The 8,966-nt window shown below is 42.4% G+C and overlaps 1 protein-coding gene across 1 annotated transcript in view; it reads right to left on the reverse strand.

The window, feature by feature from the left end:
- The window catches only part of smpd3 (sphingomyelin phosphodiesterase 3), a 39,627-nt gene extending 30,794 nt beyond the window's left edge, over positions 1-8,833 (reverse strand). Inside the window, exon 1 of the mRNA XM_029757906.1 lies at positions 8,608-8,833. The gene's annotated coding sequence lies outside the window, so the exon portion shown is untranslated. The remainder of the gene's footprint in view (positions 1-8,607) is intronic.
- Positions 8,834-8,966: the final 133 nt, after the last annotated feature.

The following is an 8,966-nucleotide window of genomic DNA, read 5'->3' on the forward strand; positions in this document are numbered from 1 at the left end:
CTGTAATCAGATACATTACCAGCTAAAATATTGTAATCAGATTACAGATACTTTCGAAAAAATAGATGATTAGGCTAACTTCTTGGATTACTTTTAAATTCAGAAAGGATGTCTGTGAAAACCTTTCTGTTTTCTCAATGACAGTCAAATCAGCATTGAAAAATGGCACACGTTTAAATTTGCTCCACCTGAGCGAGTCAGAGACCACTATTATGACACACCATGCATTTGATGGATTATTTTTGTCTTCTACTAATGCCTCTTAAGGGGAAAGTCATCCGAAACTAACTGAAAGTAATCAGATTACGTTACTGAGTTTGGGTAATCCAAAAGTTACATTACTGTTTACAATTTTAGACAGGTAACTAGTAACTGTAACAGATTACATTTAGAAAGTAACCTACCCAACCCTGTATAAGAGAAATTGACTGTACTTTAAAGGGGTACCAAGAAGAAAACAGATGTGTGAGAGAAAGAGAGAACTGGAATAGTATACAGTAGTGCTGTGGAGTATTACTGCTGGGCTATGTATAAAGAGACCTCCTTGGCTTGGCGTCTACTGACATGGGGGATTACGATGATGATTCAGAATTACCCAGCATGCCCCTGGGCTGTGGCCTATATGGGCTCACACTGCCATTGGGCAGCTGCACTAAATATACTTTCAAATCTAGATCATGCTGGATCAATACGAGTGAGCTGATGTGCCATCATACACTTCATGCAATGTACTGTGCCCCTCCCCCCACCGTGCCTCGACTACACACTAACCTCTGCACCATGTCTGTCCCTGTTTCTCTGTCCCCGACTCATGAACTCTGACCCCAGCCTTCCCTCAGTCACCCATGACCAAGCTCTACCACTAAAAATACTCCTGCTTCCTCTTTCTGTAAACGTGTAGCCTACTCCCCTGCCCTTGAAAAACATTCACAGACAGACATATGGGCTGACATCATGCATTCTCACATTCGTTACAGTAACATAGCAAATCCTGCATGCATGTGTGCTCACATACACTGTATGTACAAAAGTATGTGGACACCCCTTCAAATTAGTGGATTTGGCTATTTCAGCCACACCGGTGTGTATAACATTGAGCACACAGCCATGCAATCTCAATAGACACAAATTGGCAGTAGAATGGCCTTACTGAAGAACACAGTGACTACTGAGTTCCAAACTGCCTCTGGAAGGAACGTCAGCACAAGAACTGTTTGTTTGGAGCTTCATGAAATGGGTTTCCATAGCCGAGCAGCCGCACACAAGCCTAAGATCACCATGCGCAATGCCAAGCATCGGCTGGAGTTGTGTAAAGCTCGTCGCCATTGGACTCTGGAGGAGTGGAAATGCGTTCTCTGGAGTGATGAATCTCGCTATACCATCTGGCAGTCAGACGGACCAATCTTGGTTTGGCGGACTCCAGGAGAACGCTACCTGCCCCGATGCATAGTGCCATGGAGGATGAATAATGGTTTGGGGCTGTTTTTCATGGTTCGGGCTAGGCCCCTTAGTTCCGTTGAAGGGACATCTTAACGCTACAGCATTCAATGCCATTTTATGCTTCCAACTTTGTGGCAATAGTTTGGGGAAGGCACTTTCATGTTTCCGCATGCCAATGCCCCAGTGCACACAACGAGGTCCATACAGAAATGGTTTGTCAAGATTAGTGTGGAAGAACTTGACTGGCCTGCACACAGCCCTGACCTCAAGCCCATTGAACACCTTTGGGATGAATTGGAACACCAACTGTGAGCCAGGCCTAATTGCCCAACATCAGTAATGCTCTTGTGGCTGAATGGATGCAAGTCCCCGCAGAAATGTTCCAACATCTAGTGGAAAGCCTTCCCAAAAGAGTGGAGGCTGTTATAGCAGCAAAGGGGGGACCAACTCCATGATTTTGGAATGAGATGTTCGATGAGCAGGTGTCCACATACATTTGGTCATGTAGTGTACATACACGCACAAACAAACGGTAAGTGATCCATCACTAGCTCGAACCCTGCCCTGGTTTTCTACAGACAGATATGGATTGGTTGTCCCATTGATTTGTTCCACATTTGTCATGTTAAAGGCTACGGCAACACTGATCTGAAATGTCAAAACTGTTCGTTTCAGTCTGATAACTTGCAGACAGTGAAAACAAATACATTTATATTCAAAATACAGATAGAGAAAACGTGTATTTGTGAGGAAAGCAAGCCAGCATTGGACTAAAAGCCAGCCATGCCTTGAATAGAAAGCAAGCCTTGGACTGAAAACCTCTGGCATGAACTGTGACGTTGCACCATTCCTGCAGGGTTGAAGGCCATACAGTTAAAAGGCCCCTTGTCATTTAGGTGTGGAACTTGAGAGAGAGTGTGATATTTTCTAGGGTTCTTCAACCAGTTAATAGTAGATTTGTAATTTTAAAGAAGCTCTACAAAAAGCTGCACACTGAGAAACCATATTTCCATTTATATGGTCTTTAGAAACTAAACCAGCTGTCACTTGAAGGAACTGCCACTTTTTGAATAAGCTGCTTAGCTTCAAAGCAAAGGCCTGGCATAATAAACATGGCAATCCCTTTAGCAGTGGGATAACGCAATATCAGCACGTACAATTATGTAAAGGTACCAACGCACATAGCTACTCATAACAGGAGTAACAAAATGTGAAAAACAAGAGAGATTGAGAAAGAACAGACAAAGAGAGAGATCACAGGTATTCCCTGAAGTGTGAGGTGAAGGTTGCCATGGAAACCGCTCAAAGTTCAGGCAACGGCAAACACAGGTGAGTACAAGACCATATAGGAGCGGAGAGAGAGAGACGGGAGAGAAGAGGGAGAGAGATGGAGAGAGTGAAAACGAGTGTCCGTACCTTTGCCCGTCACAACAAGCACCACCACGTGAACAGGTTCTGAAGAACACACCATATCCTACATGTAGTACAGCAGCCCTCCTAGAGCTGCTCTCCAGGTCTGTGTGTAGCTGAGGCTGAATGTCCCACTGCGCCAGTCCACCCCATCTCCAATCACAGTATACAAGCCAACAGAGGGTAGTAGGCTAATGACACAGAAGCATTGCTCCACACGCATGTACAGGACACGCAGACCAAATGTACAACACACACACAACCACAACCACACACGCACACAAACACACGCACACGCACACACGCACACACACACACTTTTTGAGGTCAGAGCATGGCCTCTTGGTAATGAAAGACCATCTGATAGGTTCCAGAAGGATAGGCAGGGTGTGTTGGGATGGAGGAGTGAACCCCACCCAGACCCACACTGACTTCTCCCCCTGTGATCAGTGCCTGTCTCCACACGATCCACCGTCTGGGGCAAGACCATAGCACCACCCTGAGCACCCATACAGCACCATAATTACACACCCACCCAGACCAGCAACCGGCAGCATACTGTACCTAATGACACAGCTCTGCTCTGGCTTTGTAGAAGAGAGGATGGTATGGGTCAAGCCTGGCAGTGTGGGTGGCTGAGTGCATTGATAAGTGGACGGCAAAGTCGGACAGGACAAGTTGAGGGCTGGTAGTCACACACACATGCACATGGGCACATATATAGTCTAAAACAAACCCGTGGCTTAGTGAACAAAACCCAAATCCTCCCCCTCTTGTGTCAGTCATATTTTCCCCTCTACCAGTGGAGGACACATCATCTCTCCATGTTCACAAAGTCTGTTCACACAACACTGCCAATATCACCCAGGTCTCCCCGTCCCTCCTTCCCTACCACATACTATGAACACACATACTATGAACTGGCTTAAACACATGATCAGTGAGAGGTCATTAAATAAAACTTAGCATATCCCTGCTGAGTAAATCCCACCATGGCACTCTACTAGAATAATTGTAGGCTGCTCTGTCCTATACTTTGAGTCATATTTTTAGCACATGAAAATCCACCAGCAAATGTTTTTTTTCCCTAAACGTCCAATGAAAATCTCACTTTTAAAAGTTCATATTCTATTAGCTCATTACCAAATAATGTTGTTGACTCATCCTATACTTGTATTTGTGGCCAAAGCATAAATTGGAGAAAAAACACTTAAAAAACCCCACCTTAAACTTGTATCTCAAACAGACTTGAAAAAAAAATGCTTGCTATTTCCTCATAGAGGATGATGTCATCCCGAGTAGGATGAGCTGGCCAATCAGCAGTGTACTCGCATTAATATTTGTAATGACCGGTATACACCCACACCATTTGGTTGTTGGGGTACGCCCACACCATTCCAACACAGAAAAGCTGCACTTTAACATACTTAATTAGCAACTATTTCACTCATATTGTAATTCATTATAGGTCATATTTCAGAGAAACCTGTAAACACTGTACAGTTACTTTCATCTGAAGAGATCAGATTTTAGAGCACACAAATCAAATCTGCTATACTGTTTGGGATCATCAATTGAACTGTGTTATATTGTTCCGTCTCTGTGTGTTGTTTGAGTGCCCACTCTGAATGACGTCTGAGATGCCAGTAATCTTTTCTAAATGCCATAGAATCAGAGGGGTCATGTGCATCTAATAAACCTGCAGTAAATCCTCTGTTCTTAGGCCTGAGTGTTTAAAGTGGGGTTCATAGTTTGTGTAACTGTTCAGATATATGAAGAATCATTATAACAGTGTTCAAATAAATCTTACTGAAATATATTTTTGCATGATGTTTGTTGTCCGAGCCAGCATGTCTTATGCTGAAAGGTGGAAGCATTGAGAGAAGTATTTTCAGGTATTCTTACATGATGTATTTATGTGATTCAGTTTGCTGTGTCAATACTGTGACGTGGGTTAGACTAAATTGAGCCAGCTTCGCTGAGTTTTGGACCATTACACTTTGTATAATAATACATCCACGGGAACATCAGGCTACACAACACTGACAACCTAACTCAGGCACTGTGAATGGAAACAAACAGATGGAGAGGAAAGGGAGATGGCAGAGACAGACAGAGAGGGACAGGGTTGTGTGAGAGAGGAGACAGTGAAAGGCAAATGGACTTGGATGGAAAGATAATGTATGCTGAAAATAGGCAGATGGTTAGAATGGAGTAAATGAAAGAAAGAAGGAAGAAGACACACTCTTAAGAAATAGGAGAACACTTTTTGGCTCCAGGTAAAACCCTTTTCCAGGTAGAACTCTCTTGGGTTCCACGTGAAACCCTCTGTGGAAAGGGTTCTACATGGAACCAAATAGGGTTCTTCAAAGGGTTCTCCTAAGGGGACAGCCAAAGAACCCTTTTAGGTCCTAGATAGCACCTTTTTTCTAAGTGTATGGGCCTAAATGGAGAGAGAGCCTTGTCAACTTGCTCAGTGTCACAAAAAGTGAAAGCAGTGTAGGCCTAGAATGGCAGAGGGCCCCATCCCCTCTAGACGCTCAGGAACAACTTTTTGTCACCAAGACTGGAGATGTTTACAGTGGGACCAGTGTTGTATTGCTGCTCTTTTGCTAAAAGCATTCAACAATGCATTTGATTAGTGATTGCATCCTCTTGCTGAGAAAATTGCCTGCTTGCAGGATACACAACAGGGCATTTCCATGTACCGAGTCGTGTATTCAGCCTCACTTGATAGCACTTAAAGGAGCCCATTAGTCCACTGTTGATACATGATACACGATGACGTAGGAGGTGACAATTTGCTTTTTGAAAGTCCTATATCTTGAAAACTTGATTGCTAACACTAATGAAAAAGAATACCAAAATGTATTTTTCCTTTAAGGACCCAACTCCCTCTGGAGCTGCATGGACAAAAACACACACAAGGCCTATGTATTGAAGACTATAATGACAGTGACACTGAACATGAATGTTTTTCTGTCACCACTGTCACTGGCCTCTTATTCACATTTGGCTGTCACTTACTCATGAGACTGTAATGTAGGTTACACATAAAAGAAACCGAATCCTGAAGTATCCTGTATCACCTGTGCAAGGCCCATCAACCCCCATCTGGCCCGACCACCTGGTTCATTATTGAACAGTGGTTAGATGGGCGTTTGATAGGCAAGCCAGACATACACTGGGCAGGTCTGTGATACAGTGAAAGTAGACCCACTCAATTCTATCCAATTATAGGCTACTTTGAAGATTGTATGCCTATATTTTCTTTACCCACATTTTGAAGATAGCCTATCACACTTGGCCATCAGTGCCCCGATAAAAAAAAAGAAGAATTACGAGTTGCAGGCTGTGTTTTAATGAATGGGACACACTTAGGCCTATCAGCTACCAGCATCCTCTTGCTCCCTCCCTTGTCACCTCAGCTTTGAGCGTCTATTCACGAGAAGGGAGGAGTTTTATAGCACCTGACTCTTTTTCACCACGTCAGCCAAAAAGCGGATCAGAGATGGACACCGACTGAGAGAGCAGCCTGTGCACACCGGCTGTGCCACACCTATCATTGGAATAACATCACCATCCGAAATCAAAGATTTTCTTTCCACTGAATCTACAGCAACATTGGGGCTAAATCAGTAGCCATGTTCAGTCAATAACACTACCCTATTTCAATACACTCTTAGAAAAAAAGTGCTTAGTATAACCATATAGGGTTCTTCGGCTTGTCTCCATAGGGGAATCATTTTTGGTTCTAGGGAGGACCCTTTCCAGAGGGTTCTACCTAGAACCCTCTATGAAGGGTAATTCATAGAACCTTCTGTAAATGGTTCTACCTAGAACCCTCTATGAAGGGTTCTTCTTATAGAATCCTCTATAAATGGCTCTACCATGAACCCTTTACTCATCTAAAAGTTATTCCTAGAACCGTCTATGAACGGTTCCACCAGTCGCAATAGCCTTTAAAAAAACGATTTATTACAATACATTACATATATCATTAGGCCTTTTGTAGAGGGCTTAGTTATACATTAAAACAGTGCTCTGAAACTCCTGGTTTACAGACCACATCAGGCCTGCAAGTCACATTATGCTGGCTTACAAAGGGATGTGTAATTCCTATTGGAATCCAGCCAGAGTGAGGATATCCAACAATTGGTACTTTTAATCACCCACCACATGCATACAGAACACATGTCAGGGCAGGGAAGATTAATTAATGAGAGTACGTAAATTATCTAAACTGGAACATCAATCTCAGTAATGGGTGCAATAAGTCCAACTACTAACAGTTTGGATTAATTTAGAAAAATGTATATTATGTATCTTTGTATAGCATAAGATTAATGAACTAATCAATCTACATGCAAAAACACAGATACTGAAACAAACAATTCTGAAAATCAACCTGCAATAGACCATGCTGGGAAATATCCTAATGATGGGTGTGGTTTTGATTGTTTTACTCTACGTTCAACTCTGGTTGTAGGTTATTTCACACCACTGAGTGTTAAGTTAATTTAACTCCTGAATCAACACTAGAAATGTTACACTGAATAATCATCATGAGGTCAGTCAAACTGGCCAATTTACTGTGTACCATACATACTCCCTTCTATAATCCTATTCTGCTCAATAAAATCACAGAAAATACTCATTTTAAAGAAAGAAACCATGGCAAAGATATCAACTATGTCAGTAGTGTACATATAAGATGAATAAGAGAATACCAGATACATTCAGCCTACAAATATGCCTTTATTGGTACAGTTTAAAACATGCTCACATCTATCTTTTTAAGATTACTCAAACTCCTGCTGTCCAAGTTTAAACCCTGAGGTCAAATAAAATAAAAAAGTATCCATATTCAAAGTGTTCAATGTATGTGGAACCTTTCGTACTTTCCAAAGAATCCTTATTGCCTTCCAAATAATCATAAAAGAACCCTTTCTTCTAAAAACGGCTATTGGGATGAAAAAGGTTCTAGGTAGAACCCATTGCCTTCAAAGAACCCACGGCTTCCAAAAAGGGCTCTTCAGATAAAAACGCTTCTTGGTAGAACCCTATCCCCAGCAAAGAACCCTTTTGGAAAGAGTGTAGGCTACAATTCTGTCCAGACAGTGTTGATATCTAGGCCTACTGATTTCATGTAAACTGTTATTACGACTTCTCCTAAAAGGGTATATTAGTCTAACTATGTCCAAGTGACTTCTCCTAGCCACTATGTCCGAGTGACTTCACCTAGCCGCCCGACACAGCCCTCCCCTCACAATCATGTTGAAGAGAATATAATATTTAGAGAAAATTAATTACGAGGAGTAGGCTATATGAAACGTGCGCGCATGTTTTTTTTTATTCCATGGGTTTGATTTACTAGACTAGTCTATGTGAAACGAACAACGTCTCTCTTTCTCGCTCTCCCTCGTCTTTTACACACAAACACACACTCGATGTGCCTTGAACATTCGATCCTTGAGACTTATGGAAATACCAGTCAAATCATCCCATTGTGCATGCAATAGTCATTGAGGTGAAAGGAGCGGATTACAAAGACAAAAACGCATCAATAAAGCTATTATAGGCTAGAGGTAACCCGAAGTAACCAATCAGGACCGTTTGTCTATGGTTAAAAATTCACAAGGGCAAAGAAACATTTTTACTATCGCAACGTGCTCAAGATGTTCTAAAAATCCACATTTCTTCATGATCCCAACCCTTGTTCCCTGGCAAATCATGCGATTCAGAATAGCTACTCACTTCTTTCAGATCTCGCCGATTTATTCAAACAGGTGGAACACTATTTGTCTTCGGTATTCTCCCCCTCTGAACCGTGATAATAGCCTTTGATGCTCTGAAATCCAGTCCACTTTATGGCCGCGGAGCCTGTGCTGATGAACTGCGTGAGATTCCTTCCAGCACCACCACACTTTGAACAGCTCCATTGACGTCATAGCTCACCGGCTACGATGCCACTCCCTTTTCATAACGACCACCGCCAATCGAAAGGCAGAGACAGACCTTGTAACCTCTCATGACGACCACTCTGGTTCTTGTTGTTTTAACTCCATTAAATGTACTATTTGAATTAAGTAGAAATGCAAACGTGAGATTGCATG

The sequence above is a fragment of the Salmo trutta genome, chromosome 7, assembly GCF_901001165.1.
Source record: "Salmo trutta chromosome 7, fSalTru1.1, whole genome shotgun sequence".
NCBI classification, from domain to species: Eukaryota; Metazoa; Chordata; class Actinopteri; order Salmoniformes; family Salmonidae; genus Salmo; species Salmo trutta.